The 22,899-nt window shown below is 29.7% G+C and overlaps 1 protein-coding gene across 2 annotated transcripts in view; it reads right to left on the bottom strand.

Moving 5' to 3' along the window:
* Nucleotides 1-21,524, bottom strand: part of LOC108781278 (sodium-coupled monocarboxylate transporter 1) — a 31,953-nt gene extending 10,429 nt beyond the window's left edge. The window contains exons 1-2 of one of the 2 annotated variants that reach the window (XM_018549202.1): nt 21,422-21,524; nt 4,599-4,638 (exon numbers count right to left, since the gene is read on the bottom strand). The gene's annotated coding sequence lies outside the window, so the exon portion shown is untranslated. Of the gene's footprint in view, nt 1-4,598; nt 4,639-14,091; nt 14,148-21,421 lie in introns of those variants that run through there. The other variant, XM_018549203.1, reaches the window with a different exon arrangement.
* Between the last annotated feature and the right edge of the window lie 1,375 nt (nt 21,525-22,899).

Genomic DNA, 22,899 nt, shown 5'->3' with positions numbered 1-22,899 from the left:
ACGTTATTATACTAACAACTTTAAAGAAGAGAGAGAAGAAAGATGTAGTCCTATATGGAAAAGAGACGAAGGAATGGTGATATAGTGGGGATGTGATGTGATGAAAGGAGGGAGCCCGCCCGGAAGAACATGGTAGCTTCTTATCTTCTACCACTATTGTTTATCGGCGTCGTGCCGACACTTCTATGTAAGCTCTTCTCATTGAATTTATATCCCGTTCACTTCTCGTGAAAGAAGGCACCTGATCTTCCACAGAGCATAATTGTTTATAAGTGATCTATTGTTGAATAAATGTATGCAACAGACCGTAAGAATGCTTACAAATTTTAATGCTGCTTACGTCAATTCTCGTAATATTTATGCATAAAAGCATTCATCTCGGAGAAAAAAAAAAGGTACACATTTATGCTTGTAATTTTGCATATATGTATGCAATATTGTATGTATTATAATACAGTATGTTCGCAATTCATATTACTAAAATTAAATATCTAAAATAACATGTTCTAATAGTGTGACATTTTTAGTATGAATATTGTGATATTCTAGATATTATATATACAGAAAGTACTTCAGACTTGTTTTAGATATATATGATAAATTTTTATATAAAATGATTAAAGCATTTCGACAAAGCTTGTTGCTATGCAATATTAATTAATTAGTACGTTGCGCCGAAAAAAATTTATTTATAAGCTTTACTACCGTTTATTCGTAATGAACAAATCAATAAAGTTGTTAATGCTTTGGATTTTTAAATGTGATTGGCAAAATAATTTCGTGCTGTTAGTTAATTTGAAATTAATAGAACGTCATATACACGTGTATATATTAAAAATAATAACAAGTAGATATTTTGTTTATAATTTTGCATTAATTATTTGAGAATTAAATATTTTAAAACTATATGAAAATATTTTTTATGAAGAAGAAATCCACAAGAATAACTCTAACATGTAATTAATTTTAACACATGTAGTTAAATTGATTAAAATTTCCAAGAAAAGCAAGGCAATTGCCATTATATCACACAAAGTTTAAGGATAATCGTTTGTAAGCCCACGTTATTTTAATATCTCAAACTTTTTATTACCTCAACTCAACGCGTTTATTACGTAGAGCCATAAAATTCTGTATAGTTTGTAAGAAACATTTAATCCGAGAATTTTCTTGGATAAAAAGTTCTCTCCCAAAGCATCATTTAGAGTAGCCACTTTTTGTGAAGTACTTAAATTTTGACATGTACATAAACAGAGGAACGAAATAATAATGACTCTTTGTGTATTTATTCGTTATGATTCACTCTTATGTTCTATTATCCTATATTACACCATCTCTGTAGTTCCCCAATTTTGATAAAGCTGTTTACAAAAATATAAGTGAATGATGCAAAAAAATTTGCTTAATCACTGTTGCTATGATTTCCTTCAAGCGCTTACGCAATTACAGATCTGTGAATACATCATGCTACCTGCTTATCTTTGAAACTTTGTTTTATTTAATTTATTATTACACTAGAAGGATCAAATAGTTTTTGATTACAAAAAAATTATGTCATCTATATTGTTAATAAATCAAAATAATGAAACAGAAAAGAGCTACGAGCCAAAAGTGTCGTTATACAATTGTTAGTAAATAAAAATTGTCATTTAATTAAAATATGTAGTTTAATTAGAAACAAAGAAATATATGATAAAAAACAAACAGACGTTTCTATTAGGTCATTATCAATGGTACAGAATGATCGCAAGTTGTTAACAAAGGATGATGTATGAAATTATAAAATTATGAAAAAATAATGTGTGTACACTCTCACTCGCATAGTTGACGTTGTATTCATTTCGGTACATTAGTAAGGACTATGGCAGAGAATGAGACGTAACATGCGTAGTCGTAACGTAAGATAAGGCAGAGAAAAACGTAGCTGTCGTAGTAGTGACTGCCAGTGTTGCCAGTCACTACTACGACAGCTACGTTTTTCTCTGCCTTACCTTACGTTACGACTACGTATGTTACGTCTCGTTCTCTGCCATAGCCCTAAGAGTCCATAAATCAATGTAAATTGTCTGGTATATAAATGTAGTGTGTAAAAGTGTTTAATAATTGTTTCTTTTAAAATTGTATCAATGTACGATTTATAAAATTGTCCGTTGTTAAAACAATGCGATGAGAGCCAAATTTAAGTTCTTACACTTATATAGAAGTTTATAACATTGATAATGACCTAATAGAGGTCGAAACGTCTGTTTGTTTTTTGTCGTATATTTCTTTGTTTCTAATTAAACTACAGTCTGTTCAATAAGAGCGTACGGTTCCGCACTTCATTAATAGATGATGCACAGGTGTTTTTCTGATTCTCTGAACAGTTCGGAAGAATGCTTTGAAGTTATATGGGTAATGTGACTTGTTTTGACTGTAACAGAGCAAATAACCACAATGAATGCTGCGTATGCAAGTAGTCGTTTTTGAAGTAGTGTTCCTTTACACACATCCGAAAAGACCGAAAATGTCGTATGCAGCTGCCGGGCGCTACATGAAAAAGTCAGAAGGATTCGTCAGGAAGTGGGTGAAAACGAAACAAAAAATGTCGACGACCTGCCGGAACATGACACCCGACGGTCAACGATGAAAAAGGACGACAAAGCTATCATCAAGATATATGGATAGAATACGGTGGCGATCTACAAAGAAACAGCCCGTACGTTCGCGTACGAACAGACTGTACATAATTTTAACTAAATGACAATTTTTATTTATTAACAATTATATTACGACATTTTGGGCTCGTAGCCCTTTTCTGTTTCATTATTTTAAATTTATTAAGCCCTCTATTACAAACATATACTATATTAACAATTCAATTAATTAATATTAATAAATTATTATTTTTAAGAAAATCGAAAGCTTTTTGCTACTCTGTGGTAATTTATGATATGATGAAAACAAATACATATGTCTGTTATACAAATTCATAGAAATAAAAGCTACAATTAAACTGTATGGAACTGTCCTCTCTGACTTGAAGGAAAACAACGCTCTTCCCTCGTTTACAAATCAAAAGCTACTAAAAGATACGTAAAATTAAGACGGAAAAGTAGTGAATTGTGCTCAGCATTCCTTCGTAGTAATGAATATCTCCCTGAATTCGTAGACCACTCTCCATTTTCTATCACTCAAATTCGTTCCTTATCCTATGCAATACCATGGTTCACTCAGCATGGAACAATGCTCAGTACACAATACACATTTACGCGATATGCATTTGGTGTGTAAAACGACAACGAGAACTTGGCCGGATGGCGTACGCGTTAACGTGAGTGGCCAATGAAGAACCAGCCTTCGTGGAGCTAACACAACCGAGAATCCATTGTATCACACTTGGAAACAATAGGTTCGCGAACCCCCTCCCTCTCCCTCTCTCTCTCTCTCTCTGTCGTTTGTCGTCCATTCCCTTTCGTTCTGGTTCTATTTTCCGTTTCGCTTTTAGCTCGTTTTCCCTTGCCAGCTTTCTCTGAGAATGTGACAGTTCCTTTCACGTTTGCCCGCGTTCCTGGCAAACTTGGCTTTTGCTATTTTTGCACGATGTCTATTTTCATTTCGTGTTCGATCTCTTTTCTTGCATCGCCTTTTCAGCTTTATAGTTTATCGTATTCATCCCGTTTTCCGTCTTTTTACAGAATCGAAAATCATTTCTGACATTCATTATCGTCGATAAAAGTGACAGGGCGTGTAGAATATACAGCAAGAAATCAGTAAAATACTCGTGTAACGCCAATGTACCTATATGAATGCACGACGCACGTGTGCACAAAAGAAGAACCGCAAGCTAGTCGAGTGTAAAAATCGCAGCTAAATGTTCTGTAAACCATGCATCCGATGAGGTTGCCGCCAACTCAAGCAAAACGAGTTCCCGAGAAATATCATTATTTTACGACTCCTTTGGATCATGGAGAATGTAATTCGGATTAATATTTCGAGTAATGATATTGTTCGAAAAAATATATAATTTTTCCAAATGTTCAATAATATGTCTATACATGATGTCAAAAAGAGGCTTTTGTTCAATTTTCTCTTAAAAACATATAATTCTATTGAATATTGTCTAATTTTTTAAATATTTATAATTGTTACTAAATTAATTTTAATTTGTGTATATGTATAATGCATATATTTATCACATAAAGTTTTATTTTTATAAAAACTTTTATAAGATTTCAAAAATTATCATTTCAAAAATGCATAGATTGACGTTAACGCCAATAAATTACTCTTGCTATAATGTTGACAACAAATTGATGAGTTTATAACAATGTATTTGACTTTATCTACGTTAATGATGATATGTCATAATGATGAAACTAAGTGGAATAGCTTCCGGTAACGCAATTATCTTATGACTCAGACTGAGAACGCGTTTTGACATCGTTGACATAAATAACAAAACAGAAAATAAGATTGTCATTGTAAGATTACTTAATATTCGATTGTTTAATTAATACAATCGACAGAACTTGTTAGGATACATATTGGGCACCGGTAAGGTATTTTTTACATATTATACACCAATGATTGACATTAAATAATACACGTATACTTACTGATTTGATTCTGCTCGATTATAGATGATTTTCTCGTTACCTTAAAGCAGAAAATATAATAAATCATCAAATGTTATAAATCAAATAAAATGCAAAAGCACTTATTAATTATTATTGAAATTTTTTTAATGATAAAATTTGAACTCTTCCACTTCTTTATGTACTTTGTACCATGTTGTTCATGATAATGTCACACGAAAAAAACAAACGATTTTAATGACTGTCTCGTATTATTCCAATAAAACAAGTGATTATTGAAAATATTTTATGCGAAAAAAAATGAAAAAACAAGAGAGGCGAAGAGAGTTTTAATAACAAAGCACTCTTTTTCGTATGCGATTAACTGAAAAATACTGATAAAAAATTAAGAAGAGGATACTAACAAAAACGAGACAAGATTATTCAACTTTCAGTATGAACATGTTTCATTTTATATATGTTCCCATTTTATTAAGTTTATTAGATACTATCTTGATAAAAAAAACTCTTTATTTCTATTAAACATTTATTTTTTATATGTATCAACTTTAATCACCGTCATTTATTATATCGGACAGAATTATTTGTTTTTCATAAAAATCCACGCTTACACTTATGTAATGTAATAATACGACACTCTGTATTACACAATTATGAGAGAGGCCGAATTTCAAATTTAAGCAACTGTGACGACTATCGCAAATATTATCAAATTCCAAAAATTTTCCATTAACTTGTCACATAAGTCGGGTTCAAGATAACTTTTAATTTCCACTGTTATAATACTATACAAATCAAACACATTTTGAGTTATTAGATCTCAACAAAACCAAACGCTCGCTCAAGAAGATTCCGGCAATAAATCTTTACATGATACGTTTTAATACCCATATCAATTCAACGCATGTATATTGCATAGATTAAATTTTTAAAAAATAAGCTACGGTAAGATAGATTTTATGTTTTCTTAACAAACATCAATTGTTACTCTCTGCATGATCTCATTACATTAATTCATGTATTTTGTTTGAATTAAAATTAAGTTACAATATCAATGTTATTATCACAAAAGAACATTCGTTTATCCATTAGATGTGTCAGTTATCCGTATTGTCACCGTCAATACATTGAAACATACATAAATCATAACTCGTATATCTGTAAGCAAATGTGTTACGACTTCTACGAAACCGGTTGTACAATACTGCCGGTTTAATAAAGAAATATTCGGCAAATGCTCGGTTGATTTGTAGATTTCATCTATTTGTTATCACTTTACACAAAAGCGTTTAAATTTTGAAGCACTTATGATATGCGACTTATTACTACAATTGTAGAACTGCCCTAATTTATTAAACAAATCGTATTTTGTTATCTCCTTAGAGGAAAGAATTTTATAAAAAGAATAAACATGAACAAATATTAAAGATTATTTAACAATTAATATATATTATAGATATATAAAATACGTGACATAACCGCATACACATTAGGTGAAGTATAAAAAGTATTAGTGTTACTATTAAATTAAAAATTTTATGATTTATGAAAATTCCGCTAGACTTTTCCAAACACATTTATTGAGCTATAAAACTTTTGTAAATTTGGTCATTCTAATTACTGAAAAAATAAATATTCGAGATCTCTAGGGGATGAATGGGGTGATAATTGCTTGTGTCGATTGTACATCCAGATTACACGGTTGTTCTGGATCCGTGAGCCGAGTACGAAGTGAATTCTTTGCAACCGAATATCCAGTTACCTATGCAGCGTACATTAGCTACAGCCCGAAGCGTGCCAAGAATTTTTTCTCATCCTGTCGTTGGTAGCGAGTACATCTGTAGCAGTGGCACGTTTCAACGCAATGTTTGCTAAATTTTGCACAACGAGCAATTTTTCATGCGTATATTACCCCCATTTTTCCCATCTGAGGAAAATTCACTTAACTCTCACTGCTACTTCAGATTTTATTGATTTTATTGAGTTTATTATAGCGCAAAGTACAAAACATACTCGCGCCATTAGCCTAATTCACTCGCGCTAGCTCGAGCGGATTTAAATCATGTTGCGCTTCCGTGTACGTATATTCTCATTTCCGTTACCTTTAGATTTATCGCCATATTTGCGCGCATACTCTGAAACCGTTTTCAGTTGCTATTGTGGAATAATCGGAGTTTATCAAAGTTTAGAAAATCAACACACTTTCGTCGTATTATTATTTATAATCCCGATTTGCATTTGCTACAATAATTTAATTGATATAAATATTTATACAACTTTATCCACGTTATACATATAATAATAATAATTTTCTTAATTATAAATGTAACTTACTTTTTAATTTTTTAAATACTTCTAAATGTGTGTTCCCCCCCCCCCCCCCCTCTCTCTCTCTCTATTATATGTACTATATGTAGATAAGATCTAAATTATCCCATTTTAATACAAATTTAACAATATCTGTATTATTTTATACTAATTTATAATGAAATATAAATTTATTTAAAAAAATAGTTGTCATCAGGTCTATTATTATTCAATTTTCTATTTTTATATTGTTTATAAGATTTGACAAAGTGAAAGAGCCAGTGCAAGATGCACTAATAGGAGAATGTACGATAAAATGAAATTGTTTGGCAAAATTATCCTAGATCATCATTACTTAGAAGCCAACGGCGTTCGACAAAGCCATTAAAAGCAAATATGATACAGCATCTCATCACGTGGTTCGTGTTATCGTATTGTTCTTTCTGCTATTTAAACCCATTGCATACAAACATTGCAGTAAATCGGCACATGATTTTAAATCTCGTGTCGCAAGCTATACACATATTTTTCTCATTTTTTTCCTTTCTCTATTTTCCTTTATAGAAACAGGATGATGATATTGATTATCGTTTATTGAGAATATAGTTTATGTTACGTAACACAATTTGTGATAAATATATGTCGTAGTTTGATCTCCTGGAAATATCTGTTATCCATAAAATATTACATCATAAAAATCTTCTTTTTTACAGAAAAATAATACAATATTTATAAAACGAAGAAAATTAAAATCGGCCAAATAGGAGTCAGCGCGGTAAGTCGTGTGCAAATTAATAGAATCAATATTTACTAAGCCATATAATACATATTATTATATATCTAGTAAATATTTATTCTACTAATTTGCGCACGACTTATTGCGTGCTCACTCCTATTTGGCCGATTTTAATTTTCTTCGTTTTATAGAAATGTAAGGAGTCTATTATTAATTATTGTATTGAATATTTATAAAAAAATAAGCTTGCCACTAATTGCAAATTACAGTGTTAGCAATATATATATTTTACAATACATGTAACCCATTATTGTATTCTCATAATAAAACCTATTGTCTTTTTTTCAAAAATTGATTGTAACTAATAAAGAAATAAGATTTAATTATATACACATGTACACTGAAGTTTGTAAATATTTTTGCTGAATATAATTTTATTTTGCAGTATTAATGGAACAAACCTTTGTTAATTTTTTATTAGATAAAAATAAAAATTTGCTTCTGGCTTTATTTAAAAGAAATAAACTTAGTATCTAAAAGAATAGAGACAAAATTATTATGCACTGATTTATTACACATGTCTGTGATGAAAATATATTCATTAACATTTTGTTAGAGGAAACATATTCACGTGATATATTAGCAAACATGGTCATTGATATTATTAATAAACATGTACTTACGTGAGTAATCTCGATTGAAATGTAATCATCGTATATTATCATTATTTTTATCGGTTACGTATTAATACGCGCATTGTCTATCTGTGAAACTATCTACATAAAATGAAATAGTTAATTGTTGATTAACATTTAACATAATTAGAAGTTATTATTAATAGATTTACAATTTTGAAACTTTGTGATATTGGTAATAAGAATTATAATATTCGTTTTTTAATTATTGTTTTTTTTTATATGTACTATTGTCTAACATAATGAAATTTATGTATTAGGCTTTGTCGCGTTTAAATTGCCGTTGACAATGTAACGTGAATGCAATTTAGTTAATGGCATGTACATTTTTCATTACTATTTTCAATTTACATATACGATGTGTCAGATCGTAAATGTATGATCGTAAAAAATAGAACCCGGAAGTATAGTGTATTCCATGAAAAAAAAAACATTGCACATGTTAATATTCGTTGAAACTACACAAAAATAATAATGGTTTAGAAGTTAAAAATAACCCATGAGTGATAAACGTCGCACACATAGCGATAATCGTTCATTAAAAATTTAAAATGACTGCGTTTATCGCGTGAAATATGCAAATGTCTGCCGTAGTTGCGAAGATGCTATTTTGTTATACGTATAAAATTCTGAAGTGATTCGGAACGTGACTCACTCACATGCGATACGCAATAGCAGTATGACAGGAATGGTTTTGCGATTTTATTCCTGATAATCGCGTGATTGATAACGAGTCGTGGTCCCGACTTTCTGAAGTATTGTCAACATTTAATTCTTAAATATCCAAGATATATATTTGACTGGAAACATGTTGACTGAAAGATTTCTGATATCGATTCTTTATTTTTTTATATAACGCAATAATTATTTTACTAATTAATTTATATTCTACGATAAGTGTCTGTAGAATTATTGCATAATTAAAGTGTTTAATACAACGTTTAATTACGTTTTTTTTTTCAAAAAAGTTTTTTAATTAGGAACATTAAATTTATAAATTAGTTTTTTACTTATAAAAAATTGTTTCATTGTGTTTTACATTAAACTTTTAGTTGAAGGACTTGTAAATTATCAATAAATTAATTCGGCTTGAAAGTGAACATGCACTATTCTTTAATCTTGTTTTTTGAATTCAACTACAAACATCAAACATTTAATCACACGTGTTTTACTATTCGCGAATGGTGCCTAAATGTTGTAACATCATTGAAACGCCATTTCCATGCTCAGTGCATTGGCACTTTACCTGAACGGGTTTCAAGTGCGCGACTATCAGAAATACTCGATGTAATGTCAGAAAGCTGGCCACTGTCCAGTGCTGCACTTCTGATGTTTCTTCATACATGTTATATCTCGTTCATATCATCGATATTATTAGTCGTTACCTCAATGCAACACGAATATGCTTACATTAAAACCGTTAATCGTACACGCAGTTATCGTACGGGTCTTTTGAGGTCAAATCGGCATTAGCAAGTAAATGTCATTCTTATCTATCTAAACAATTTTTTATGAATATGTGTCATATTTAGAAGCTATGCGTTTTGCAGGTTATCTCCGTGTCTACTTCCATTATTAGAATGCCAACGTTTTTGTAAACATTGCAGTTTATATCATCGGGGACAAGGAGCAGCCTGATATTGATGAGCCGCTCTTCGCCTTGATGATATAAACTGCAATGTTCATGAAATGTTGGCATTCTAATAATGAATTTGGACATGGAGATAATCTGCGAAACGCATAGCTTCTGTATAGAAAATACACATGGAAGCCTCAAAAGCATTATTTGTGCTATATTTTTATAAAATTCTGCATACGCTGCCGCATATCATAAATTACCATGGCGTACTGGCATAATTTTTGCTTTCAGTGTTAATCGCTCCATCTAAAAGATTTTGTTTATAATATGATTTGCGATATAAAATATTACTGTTTCTATTTGATATTATAGAATGATATGATCTTTTTACCAATATTAATGCATAATTTTTAATTAAAATTAATTTAATAAAAGATTTATATTATAAATTGATACTTATCAAATATTAAATTCATTATTACATTTCATTAAAAATGTAGAAACTATTGATCGAAAATTACGTTTCTAAAATCAGGTAAAAACTTTTCTAGAATTTTACATAAAGTGAGAGTTAAATTGTCAAGAGACCTGTCAATAGTACTTATAATATTTGAATTATTAAATTGGCATGTTTATAATGGTTGAACAGAAAACACTGTCATTAAAAAGTGAAAGAGTAAACAAAAGTTATACTGAAACAATATTGTATATTAATGAATAATATTATATTAAACATTTTTGTGTGTATCACATTAAGTACATATTGCTACATCAATATTATGTGTGACGTCATTTCTTATATTTTTAGATTACAACAGATTTCAATTTTTTTAATTGATAACATGATGTTAAATACGTTTTTGTCAATTTATTATTCACATAAGAACTATTTATTTTTTAGCATTTTTTATTTCTTTATGCTATTATTTATAATATGGACATGTAATCTCACTGAAAACGATGAAAAATTAATATCTATTTCCACTAATGTAGATTAATTTTCATCTCTCAGTTCTCTCTCTTTCTCTCTCTTTCTCTCTCTCAACTGATTCTTCACATTTTTCCAATTCTTAGAAGTAAAAAAAGATAAAGAGTGAATTGAACTAAGATTAAAATTAATGTACATTGATGATAAATTGCATTGATTATTGAAATATTTACACACACACACGCACATGCACGCACACATGTATATGTGCGCACGCGCGTGTATGTGTACCTACGTATATTATATTATATCTATTGGCTTAATTTCGGATTTTCTAAAATTCAAATAAATAGGATTGCCGATGGACCATGCCGATGTTTTAGTAACGAGTTTGTACAGTTAGCGAAGTAAATTTAGCATTAGTAACCGGTTTGCAAACCAAGTTTCTCCGCACACTTCATAGAATATAAACTCAACTTGACTAGAGTTGACTATATTAGACTACCACCAAACTTGATAATCCGAGATCGAATCATTGACACGATGTAGATATATATGGTGTTAAATCGATTGTTGTCGCAATTCTGATTGAGATTTTGCCCACGACATTTATACTGCAAATAAACTATATATACATATTGTGTTCATAACATTTTATCTTTATTGTATAATACTTTTTTATCATTTTACTTACTTTATTTTTATAAACTAAAATTGAAAAAAATAATTAAAATTTTTTTTGTATAAGTACTTTAAGTATTCGTAAATGTTTTATGTAAAGTTTAATTGTAATTTATAGGATTAGTCACTTACAAAAATTTTAAAGAAACAAATATTTTGTTCACTTACTAAATAACTAATTCCTGCGTCGTGCAGTGTAACTTTACGTATAATTACCTTGAATACATAAAGTACTGAAAGTAATAAGATTTTTTGTTATTTTATAATACTTTTCATGAGAGAGTACACAAATAAAAAAATAATACATCTTATTTTGATATAATTTTTAATCTATATTCTAAATAAATGTCGCTAAAGTTTTTGTAATACTTTTAAGTACTACCTAAAATAATCTGTAATTTTTTCATAACCCTTTCATTATTTTGAAAATATGTGTAACACATTCTTAATTTTACAAAAGAAAGACAAAAGACAATCGTTTTCAATCGTTGCATTTCACAGTACGACTCGACCGGTTGAATCGTTAAAAATTTCGCTTGAGGCATTTTTCCGCATTACAGTTCTTTCAGTGGTAAATCGCTTGGATTGATAAAAATGGAGCGTATGTAATGGCCGCTCTCTCTTCGCGCGCTATCTTTGCGAATGTAAAAGGGAATGTACAGGGCATATAAAGAAAGCAGAATGACATTCTGAGTGTGATATGTTTCTGTCAGTATAACAACGATCAATATACGCGTCAATATAAGAATAAGAAGAAATAATCGCGATGCTATTTGCTTACTTTTTAATGGTTCATATCGGAATTTTAACAGTCGCGATGTAATAATAATACTTCTTTCTCTTAAAAATGCCTTTTTCTTTTTCTTAATTAGGATAATTTATCTTTAAACATAGTGATAAACAACATCTTACAAAATCTTAGGAAGTCTATTTGACTTTTTTTACGCAGTCTGAGATTATTCAAAATTTGCATACTACATCTCTGAAGATATTTTGATTATGTTAATTTTATCGTTGTATTTAAATATCCCGCCTCTTTAAACAGATTATAGATACGAATCATCTTAATTTCTAAGGTAAAAAATGTTATAGGTGTAAATATATGTAAATTTATTTTTCTATTTACAGAAAAATAATAAATTGTTATAGTGTGTGGTTTTTCTTGTTCATTGTAATTTTTAATAAATTTTTTCAATATTTATCGTATCAAAGAAACATTAAACAACGTTTTAGAATCACGAATAGAAAATGTAGAACGTAAATTTTGGATGGAAAAAAACAAAAATTTAAAGTGTTTAAGAAATAAAAATTGACGAATTTTAGTATTCACATATGTATGTGTACGTGCATATGTATTGTATATCCATATTCCTGTTAAAGCATCACAATTATTAAAGTTTGCAGCTTTGAACGCTCGTCACGTGTGACATTATGACATAAATTAACAAGTTTCTGGCGGAGCACGTAAGTTTAGAGTTTAATCTGCAAAGCATTTAAATGAAAATTTACATTACTCATGATTATAAGATCGCCGTCATTCTATCGATTATAAAACTATATTATAAAAAATGTAAATATTTGAAAAGATACTTTTAATGAATACGTGATTTAAATTAAAATAAAGAATTGAATGAATAGAATTAAAGATAAAATGCGTTGTGAATATGTTTATCGTTTATCGCGTTGCAATTATTTGCATTAAACAATTGTAATAATCAATTAGCGCGTAATATATACCTATTTGCATTAGATGCTATATTGTGGTTATTAGGTAATTTCTCTCTCTCTCTCTATTTGCGATATTAATTTTAAATTGATAAACTATATTGAATATTATAATTTTAACTTGATTAATTCAGAGATTAACTCTATTCTAATATAATAATAAGTATCTATCGGATGGAATGAAATTTAGGAAAATATTTTATTGCAATTGTGTAATTATTATATATCTATTATATACTAATAATGACTTTATGTAATCATTCGTTACTTTTAATTCTGCGGTAAACAAGTCTAACAATACATAACTAACGAATCAGTGTAACACATTTATAAAATAATTTAGCTTTTGTTACAAGAATATAATAATTAAAATAACCGGATGTTTTTACAGCGACATATACATACGTGTTTCCGCGAAGTAGGTATAACCAGATGTTGGTTTTTCCAAATTACATCTTTGCAGAGATCATTCGAGGATAAGCGGATAAATTGTCGCAAAGTACAAAGTGTTTATAACTTGCGTTATGTAAATGTTTTCTTTATCTCGCCGATAATATATTCCGATCTATTGATTAGCATGATCAGCGTTGCAAGTTTCTCAGAACGGTGCACAATTATAAGGTGCGATAACCACAGTTTTCCGCGGATATTTTATTGCCGTTGTATCTCGTGCTACTTCCCGCGTGGCGATGTTACATGAGTCACACACCATGATTGACGTGTTCATGAAAGTCAATCGGTCGTATAGTATCTGTGCCGTATGGCGAACATATTGTATATCGTTGAATAACGGAACGTGAGAGAAGTATTGTGCCAGACTTTCAACTAACATGAAGTGTTCTCTATTCGGCAGAACTACCTACCTGACGATTTACATTTCGTCCGAACGGAGAATCGATTGTCGATTGCCGTTTCGGTTCGCTGACGTGCACCCTTCATCTGTCTGCATCCTGATTTTATAACAAAAAAAAAAGTTAGCTGTCGTAGAATGCTTCACATTCGTTGATGAATTTTGCACACAGCCATGAAATTTTCTTTGAAATATCTCGTAAACTGTATAACTTCCTATAAAATATCTATATTATTGCAACGTTTCGCTATCTAGCTACAATAGACTGAGAATACGTATGTTCTTACGTAGCAGCATCTTTTATAAATTCTCGTAGTTTTACCTATATATTATTGTCCTATTTTAGAGTATTCAAGATTTATAGAGAAATCTTTCCTTGACATTAAAAAGAATATTGATCATACAAATAATAAATTTTATATCTATGATAAGGGCAATTTCTAAAAATCTTATATTAAATATGTTAAATTCCATTTATTAAATTTTTTATCAACTGTAATTTTATTCTGATTCGTCCTCGCAGTATGAAATATTGTCATTAAAAGCGGCAAGGTAATTTTTCTTCTTGTATGAAGAAAGGTAGGGAATTTACAAAAACGGAGTGGAATTGTACTGACGTGAGATATGGAGTAGTAGAAGAATTCATATGTGTTCAAAAATAGAAAACCTTTCTATTTATTGCCCAAGTGAAGACTTATCTATTTAACATGGCTTGCAACCCTACTGGGCCTATCGTTAATTTTAGGTAGACAGATTTTGCATGTGACACACACACACACACACACACACAAGGTAACTTGTAGCAAGTAATTTGTCCACTTGACTCGTCTCCATACCGAGTTTACATTACCTAACCATTACAGTTCCAAATAATGTATTCACTCGACAGAAACTTGTCAAGCATATATATACATATATATCTGACCGTGTGCGAATGAGACAATGTATATTAACGTGGCTGCATATGTCATAGTTATATACCGTAAGATTTGTCAAAATTGCAACTTACTGTCGAGTACAACGTATGGCTGCAAATGCCACCGGCTTCTGTATAATTCTCTAAAAATTTATTATTACTTTTTTGCAAATTTATTATTTGCTTGTCTTGATTGTCAATTTATATTAAATATCCACCAATGTATTTTAGTATATTTTTCACACTAATACAACTGAAGGATAACTTATCAGTGGATTAATTACAAAGTTTTGGAATTAACAAAGTTTCTAACACTACTGTTCCGATCAACGAACTAGCTTGCGAACCAACACGTTGGAAAACTCCTCTTTTGCTTTTAGCTCATAGAAAAAAGTTTTGCTTTTTGCGATCTACGTGAGATATAAGATGACAGCATTAATAAAAAAATTAAACAAAGTTTTACGGCGTTTAGTACATTATTTCATACATTCACATTTAGTCGAATAAAAAACAAATACCTTTCTCAATTTATAAATTTGTTGATATCTCGAATAAGAGAGAGAGAAAGAGAAAGCAAAAGAACATTATTTTTAGTATCAGTATTTCAATACTAAATTGTAAAAATTTTGAGTTACAACATTTTATATTAAGAAAATATATAATTTTGTAATCCAAATTCTATAATTTAGTTTTGAATAGTACTAAAAGTAATGTTTCTTTTCTCGTTCCTTTTCTCTTCCTCTCTCCTTTTCCTTATTTGAAACATCAACAAAAATTTATACTCTTTTACTACTGAATTTAAATGCAGATTAATATTACTAAGAACCCCCCAAGAATAGAGTCTTTAATTATTCGTACTATAAATAATCTACATTTTGTGAAATTTCAATTCTTTTTGATGAGTAAGTTCATAGCGATAAAATAATAAATATCAATGATTGAATCGCTTAATTACGTATCATATATACATATACTATTCATGTTTCTATGAAAGTTGTATACTTTTCTGCTTACATTATAAATATTTTTGATCCTATATTATTAATATATGTATTAATTATATATATATAGTATATATATGTATATATATTAATATAAATTAAGAAATATCAAGAAATAAATAAAAATATTTTAATAATCAAATATTCTGGGAATGTAATCAGGGTTGTTACCGGTCAAGGAAAATTGAGAAAAGTCAGGGAATTAAAAAGTAATTATAGAAAATCGTGAAAAATGCGAAAAATTAAGGGACAAAAAATTGGAATACTAATTTTAAAAAATTGTTTATTTTACTTCTTTAAAAATTATGAAGTAGAATTTTTATAATTATATAAGGAAGCTTTATATTTTTTATGATTTTTCAATTTTATAGTAAGCAATTTGCAAGAAAGCCATTAAAAAACATAATTTAACGGGAAACTATAATATCTTGACTTTTGCAAAATGATATATATTAAGATACGAGTTAATGATGTATAACAAATCACCCGCAACAAGATTGTAAAAAAGAATACACGTATTTACAATACTTCAATAATCATGTACTTTACGAGAAATAGGTTTTATCTTTGTTTCGCGTACAAATATTATTAAACATTTAAAAATTGTACTGCACCTATATTTATTACTTCCTAGTCTATAATAATTTCTAATGAGACGATAACTAAAACATAATGTTTAAGTGAAATGATTAAATATCAATAAACAATATGCAAAACAAAGACGAAATGTTTCTCTTAATTTATTGTTTTTTGATACAGTACTAAAATAAGTCGTTATTATTTTGATAACAAGTTTATGACTTATTCTTTAAGATAAGTCATTCTTTTGGATAAGTAATTCTTTCAGGTTTCACTCAAAGAATGTTTTCGAAACATGAAAAAACCAGAAAAAATCAATGAATATTTTTTCTGTTTTGCAAATAATTTTGATAATGGTAAAGCTTAAGACTGCATGGTAGATGCAATTCTACAATACAAATGTAGTTACAATTTTTGTATTTTCTCTTTCGACATTTTCTTTTAATGACTGATTTGCAAAAATTAGTCATAAATACTCGTCTGTATTAGTGCACATTTAGTACGTATATTACATTGCGTTGTGTGACGTATGTTTCGTCAAGCATGAGATAATTGTTGTAATCGCTGCAGTTCTTCCTGTCTGTATCTGTTGACAATTCTATGAAAAATGGATGATCGTACGAAATATGATAAAACTGTTTATCACGTGTAGTTTATCGTGACTTGAAGCATTAATTTTGTTATCATGTGTCAATTTTATAAATGCATTGTGATAGATAATTAATGGACAATTATTAAATAATTAATAAATATCTGTACTGCTTCTACATTTATTAATTCTCAGTTCATAATATAATATGATCTACATTCATAATTAAACTAAATATAATGTTATTATATTATCAATTTTATTAAATTAAAGATACATTTTAAATATTTGTACTGTGTAAAAAAAGAGTAAACATTTGTCATATCTTTAGCGTTATATGTGCATGATGTTAATATACAGAGTCACTTATCTAACCAAATTTTAAAGTTCACGAAATCTTTAATTATATCATAATAGCATATTTTATATATCGCATTATTGTGAAATAATGAACGACTATGTTTATTAAATCACTTTCATTGATGTGTTTTCTTACTAGCATTTTAAATTGCGCGGAGAACCGCTGCGCGTTTTGTTTATATTGAGAGGTTGTGCGCCAGCCGAAATGTTTCTACTCTATTTTAGCAAGCACCCGACTCACTCTCGCGTACAGCGGTTCTCCGCACGTGATCGTGCTGAAACATCCGAATCCTTTTTAGTTTTTACGTACAATACTCAAAAGTTTTTGTCTGATAAGAAACTTCATTATTTCTACTAGTTATCTTTCGTGTGATAGCGGGAAATGACGCAAAATTAACATTATTTCTGCTTGATATCGATCAATTATTTAAATGGAGACATCCAATTAACATGTGAAACTGTGCAAGATCAAATCTTGTCATCCAAGTTTTGTCATTCCTTTCATCCTCATCTTATGCAAAATACAATGGAATTTGTCGTCACTGATCCCAACTGCTACATGAATTTTTAAACTTATATTTCAACATTATTATTTTATTTTAACTATTCTGTGTTATCAATTCACAGTTGATATTTTTTTTAACAATTATTATGCGCTTTTTATCTTATCTTTATTTAAATTTTATTTTAAGAAAACTTGAAATATAATTGAGACATAATTGGAAGAACAATTGATATTGAAGATCTAGAAATATATAATTTATTATCAAACTTTTGTTGTCAACGAGAAGTCTATATTTATCGAAGAGTCTACAGTTAAAACAGTATTCAAATATCTTTTTAGTAACTAAAATTGGCGTTACGCTTCTCTATCGTAACGCTATCAAAACTCTTGCGCGTATTTCACTGAATCAGAACGAGGGCCCTCTGGGAGTGAAATGCATGAACCTTTATCAGATCGCGAAGACGATGGAAGATGAGGGTGGAAAGAAGCGAAGGAGCTTTTGTAACTATCTTTACCCGGTTCGAACAGCTATAAGCAGCAGCGACGGCGCAATTGAGCGAAATTGCGCACGTAGGACGTGAGAGACGGGAAACTTTACAATGCAAATCTAGCTACCATGACCTGGACTGTTCTCTGTGTCGCTCATAGTAGTAGTTGCTGATGATGGTAGAGGAAGCATTCTCCCATTACTCCAGCAAAAAATCCGAGGGTCGCGTCTGCCATATTACAAGATCTCCCCAATAGGGACTTTTTGACAGCGTCAGATGCTGCGTTTTTTTGCGCCGGATTATTGCGGAAAGTTTTGCGAGAAGATACCACTTCGACTAGTCTTTTTTCTTTCCTTTTCTCTTCTCCTTCTATAATGTATCGCCGGTCTGACATGCAGCTGCGTTCGGAAAAAACATCTAGACGAACGCGGTTATTAAAAGACAGTTTATACTCCTGCGTGTGAACACGTTTTAGTCTTCATTCGAATGTGGACCTCGCTGGCGACAAGAACTATTTTTATCATCTAGCAAAACGATCTCGCAATGCGAGAATAAGTAACATATCTATCTTAAGCGACATGAAACACGATTGAATCATAGTACTTAGAAGCAAGGTCGGTACATTTATCAAAGGTCGGCTTTTGTTCCGTGTGTTGCACAATCGCACTATTCTTAAGAGATCTTTGCATGTTTTTACTTATTTGCCTAACAATTATTGTATTTATAGGTAAATTTATGCTAACAAGAATTCATTCTGTCTACGAATAACGTTATTCTATTAGAACTTTTCAAGATTGTTTGCCTATATAGTGTGTGTATGTATGTATATATACACACAGCGTGCGAAGCTATGTAAATTGCTCTGAAAATAGCTTCATGAAATGAAAAAATATCATTCTTTCTTTCCCCGCCTTTGATGATATTTTTATAATAGTTTCATAAGGAATTATGTAAGTTTTTCTTATTGACGTCGCATTAGATCAATGGACACATTGCTCGAACCGTCCTGATGCTGTTCGAGTATCCTTGATAAAAACGCACGATCTTGATACGAATAATCACAGCATTTTCAAATACAGCCATAGTCTGATCGCGTTTCTGATGCTAAATGGGTAATATCCGAGCGTTTCCTTGAATGAATTCATATCCACACAGCAATCGAACAGATTTGCAATTATAATGAAACTCATACATTTCGGTTCTCATCTAGTGAATTATAATGTAAAATATAATGGCATTGATATAATAGTAAAATATATAATTACAATTGCAATTTTTATGCATATATTGCAATATACATTAAATAAATAGCATGGATTATCTTTAAACATATTTTCAAAATGTGTGAACACATGAAATGTATTGATTGATTGCAAAAATATTGTCTATTTATCTGTTGCATGAAATTATCAATTTTAAACTATGTTTTATTTACTAAGATAGATAAAAATATATATTGAAAATTTGTCAATTGTGAATTTTTAAAAATTTTACACGATGCTTTTAAATAATTATCTCAACTTTACGTAAAAAGTGTTGCAAAGTAATAGCGTATATTACGTATTGCTCGTGACGGCAAACATAGTTGCGTAAGGAACTGTTAACTACTGCTAATCTAAACTACTGCTAGTAACATTACTAAGCAGAAACTAATATATCTTGAATAGCTATTCTTAGTATATATATTTGCTTCAACTGAAAAAATTGTAAAAAAGAATTCATACAAAATTATTGTCTATGCATCCGCTGTGACCAAATATGATCATTTTCACTTATTTTTGTATTGAATCTTTCTCACTCTATTTTTACTTAGCAATGATTATTTACGTTGTTTAAAAAAGACGCTCTTCCTACATATGTTGATTATTGTGATTAATAACACATATCTCAGTAGTCGAATTGATACATCCTCACGGAATTTGAGAGATCTCAAAATATTCGGAAGATTCGAATCCTGATTGAGATGAGATATTTTTCTTAATAAATTCTTTACATGGTGTTTTGAAAATGCTCATTAGTAATATTAAATTGCTTGTTAATTTAATTTGTGGTATTACATACTCTAACTTTAGTCTAGAACTATTTTTCACTGATAAATAATCGACTCACAGTTTGTTTGAATTAAAAATTGTAAAAAAATTTATACGAAAATTTATTAAACATCAAAATTCGCCTTGACTGAGTATAAACCTTCATTCAATGTGTTGAACCATTTTTGGTCTATTTTTACTTAGTATTGCTTATGAGTTGTTATTGAATAACAATTCAGAATTTAAATTTTTAAAGAATCATCTATATCACAACAGTTCGTAAACTTAATATTTAGAACGTGTCAATGAAACTTTTATTATTTTTATTAGAATACAAACCGAATGTCTTTCTTTCCTTTCTCGCTCCTTTGTTATCACGATTCACAAGAAGAATAAAGGGCATGATAAAATTAATAGCATACTGTCAAAGTTATTATTGCTAAATATGTTATTAAGAGTTCTTTGCATGACTTTGAACTAATTTGAATAAGGTAGTTCGAATAATTCAAAAGAGGAATAAGTTTCGTTTTTGTTATTTTTACTGTTATCTAATGTTTCTATTATTTTTGCTGCTGTTATCTTATGTTCTAACGTCAAACAGTCGCTTAATATTGTAATGGCAAGTTTTTCCACAAATACAAAATTACAAGTTTTATCTTTTGTTTTTTACGTGCGAAAACTTGCTGCCGGAAAGTTTGTAAGTTATAATCAAGTGCAATTTCGTAAGTTATTACTCATTTGATTAAGCCGTCAAATTCTGTCTTGAATGATGTTGGATTTTTCAAAATCCCTACAGGATGAAGTAGCTGAGCATTATCAAATTTCGAATAATTTATATAAAACCTGTTTTTTTATCGATATAAAATTTGCATTACCTGTATAATGTCACATACTTGATGATATAGGATAGATCTGCGTTATCCACATTCTGGATATTTGGTGTTGTTTGCCAAGGTCACACGTGTTCCTTTCACTTCACCTGATAATATTACTATTACGTATGCATTATTTCGTACAACATTACATTATTTTATTTTACGATGATGATAAATTTCTCGGGTGATTCAGCAGCACTTATAGACACGCAGATGTTGGCTTTGCGATTGACTGTCTGATGTAAAATTACGAAGGACTTTTACGTTCTCCAGCCAAGTGAATTTGATCGATTTCCTGATCGAGATAGAGGATAAGACGTCGTGGAAAATATATGGTCGTCAGTCAATCACCATACGACGTTCATGAGTTCATTCACAGCACTCGAAGTTCCGTACATTTCATTTCGCAGATCAGCTGAATCCGATTTCGAAGTGAATTTGCAGTCCATGCGACGTGGTCAGCCGCCGACGTAATACTGGGAAGTCCACGCAGTACGGCTGCTACATTTAAAAAGTATCAGTCAGTAGCTATCGTGACTAGTGCGCGTCCATTGATGACGTCAAATACAGAACAGCTGATTGATAGATTAGCAATATCGAATATTAAATTATATATAACGAATAACTTTATTTTTAGTAACTGCATTACGTACGGTAAATGTTTATCAGTCACGTGTTATTATTTTTATAGACCGCACACATCTATTATACAATCATTTTGAGAGATTGATGACATTTGATAATTTATTCTTATCAAAATGTAATAACAAAATTATCTCTTTTATTATATTAATTTACGAAATTAATATATATTTATATGTATATATTGCGTACATATTATATTTTAATTTGTAAATTTTTAATTGTTATTATTAAAGGGTTAATAAAAGTGCAGTACAGATCACAATGTGCAACACATTATGTAAAAACCTTTATTAATTGTATTATATTAAGGACAAGATGACATTTTAAAGTTTTTCAAATTGAACGTTTCGACTCACTCTTTGGAATCTTCCTCAACAATAAAATTATGAATAGAGCAAATTGGTCGTCAGAGTCCATATAATTTATGTTACATTTATTGTTAATATTATTATTGATTTATTTAGTTGCTGACTTTACTTGTTGTACAGTTGTAACAAAATATGAAAGCAATGACACACGTCTGTGATCAATCCGTATCTCAACAAAAAGAAATTTATTTTTACGATTGATCGAATAGCGATAATTATTAGAAATTGTTCGGAGAATAATTTTCCTTTGATAAATTATATCCTTTTGAAAACAAAAAAAGGTCTATAAATGTACTGTAGATACATGAGTGTTAACGACAGTTATTCATTCTCGATAAAAAATTATTTAAGTAATTATTTGTAATATTTATTCTAATCAGTCACGAACTTTTAATTGAAGAATAAATTATTTATATGTACTTATTATTTTATTTTATGTTTTTGGTGTCTCTAGCTTAAAATAAT

This window comes from Cyphomyrmex costatus, unplaced genomic scaffold, assembly GCF_001594065.2.
Source record: "Cyphomyrmex costatus isolate MS0001 unplaced genomic scaffold, Ccosl1.0 scaffold8, whole genome shotgun sequence".
In the NCBI taxonomy this organism is placed as follows: domain Eukaryota; kingdom Metazoa; phylum Arthropoda; class Insecta; order Hymenoptera; family Formicidae; genus Cyphomyrmex; species Cyphomyrmex costatus.
Note: the sequence above shows the minus strand (reverse complement) of the source record. Positions and strands in the feature narration are given on the sequence as shown.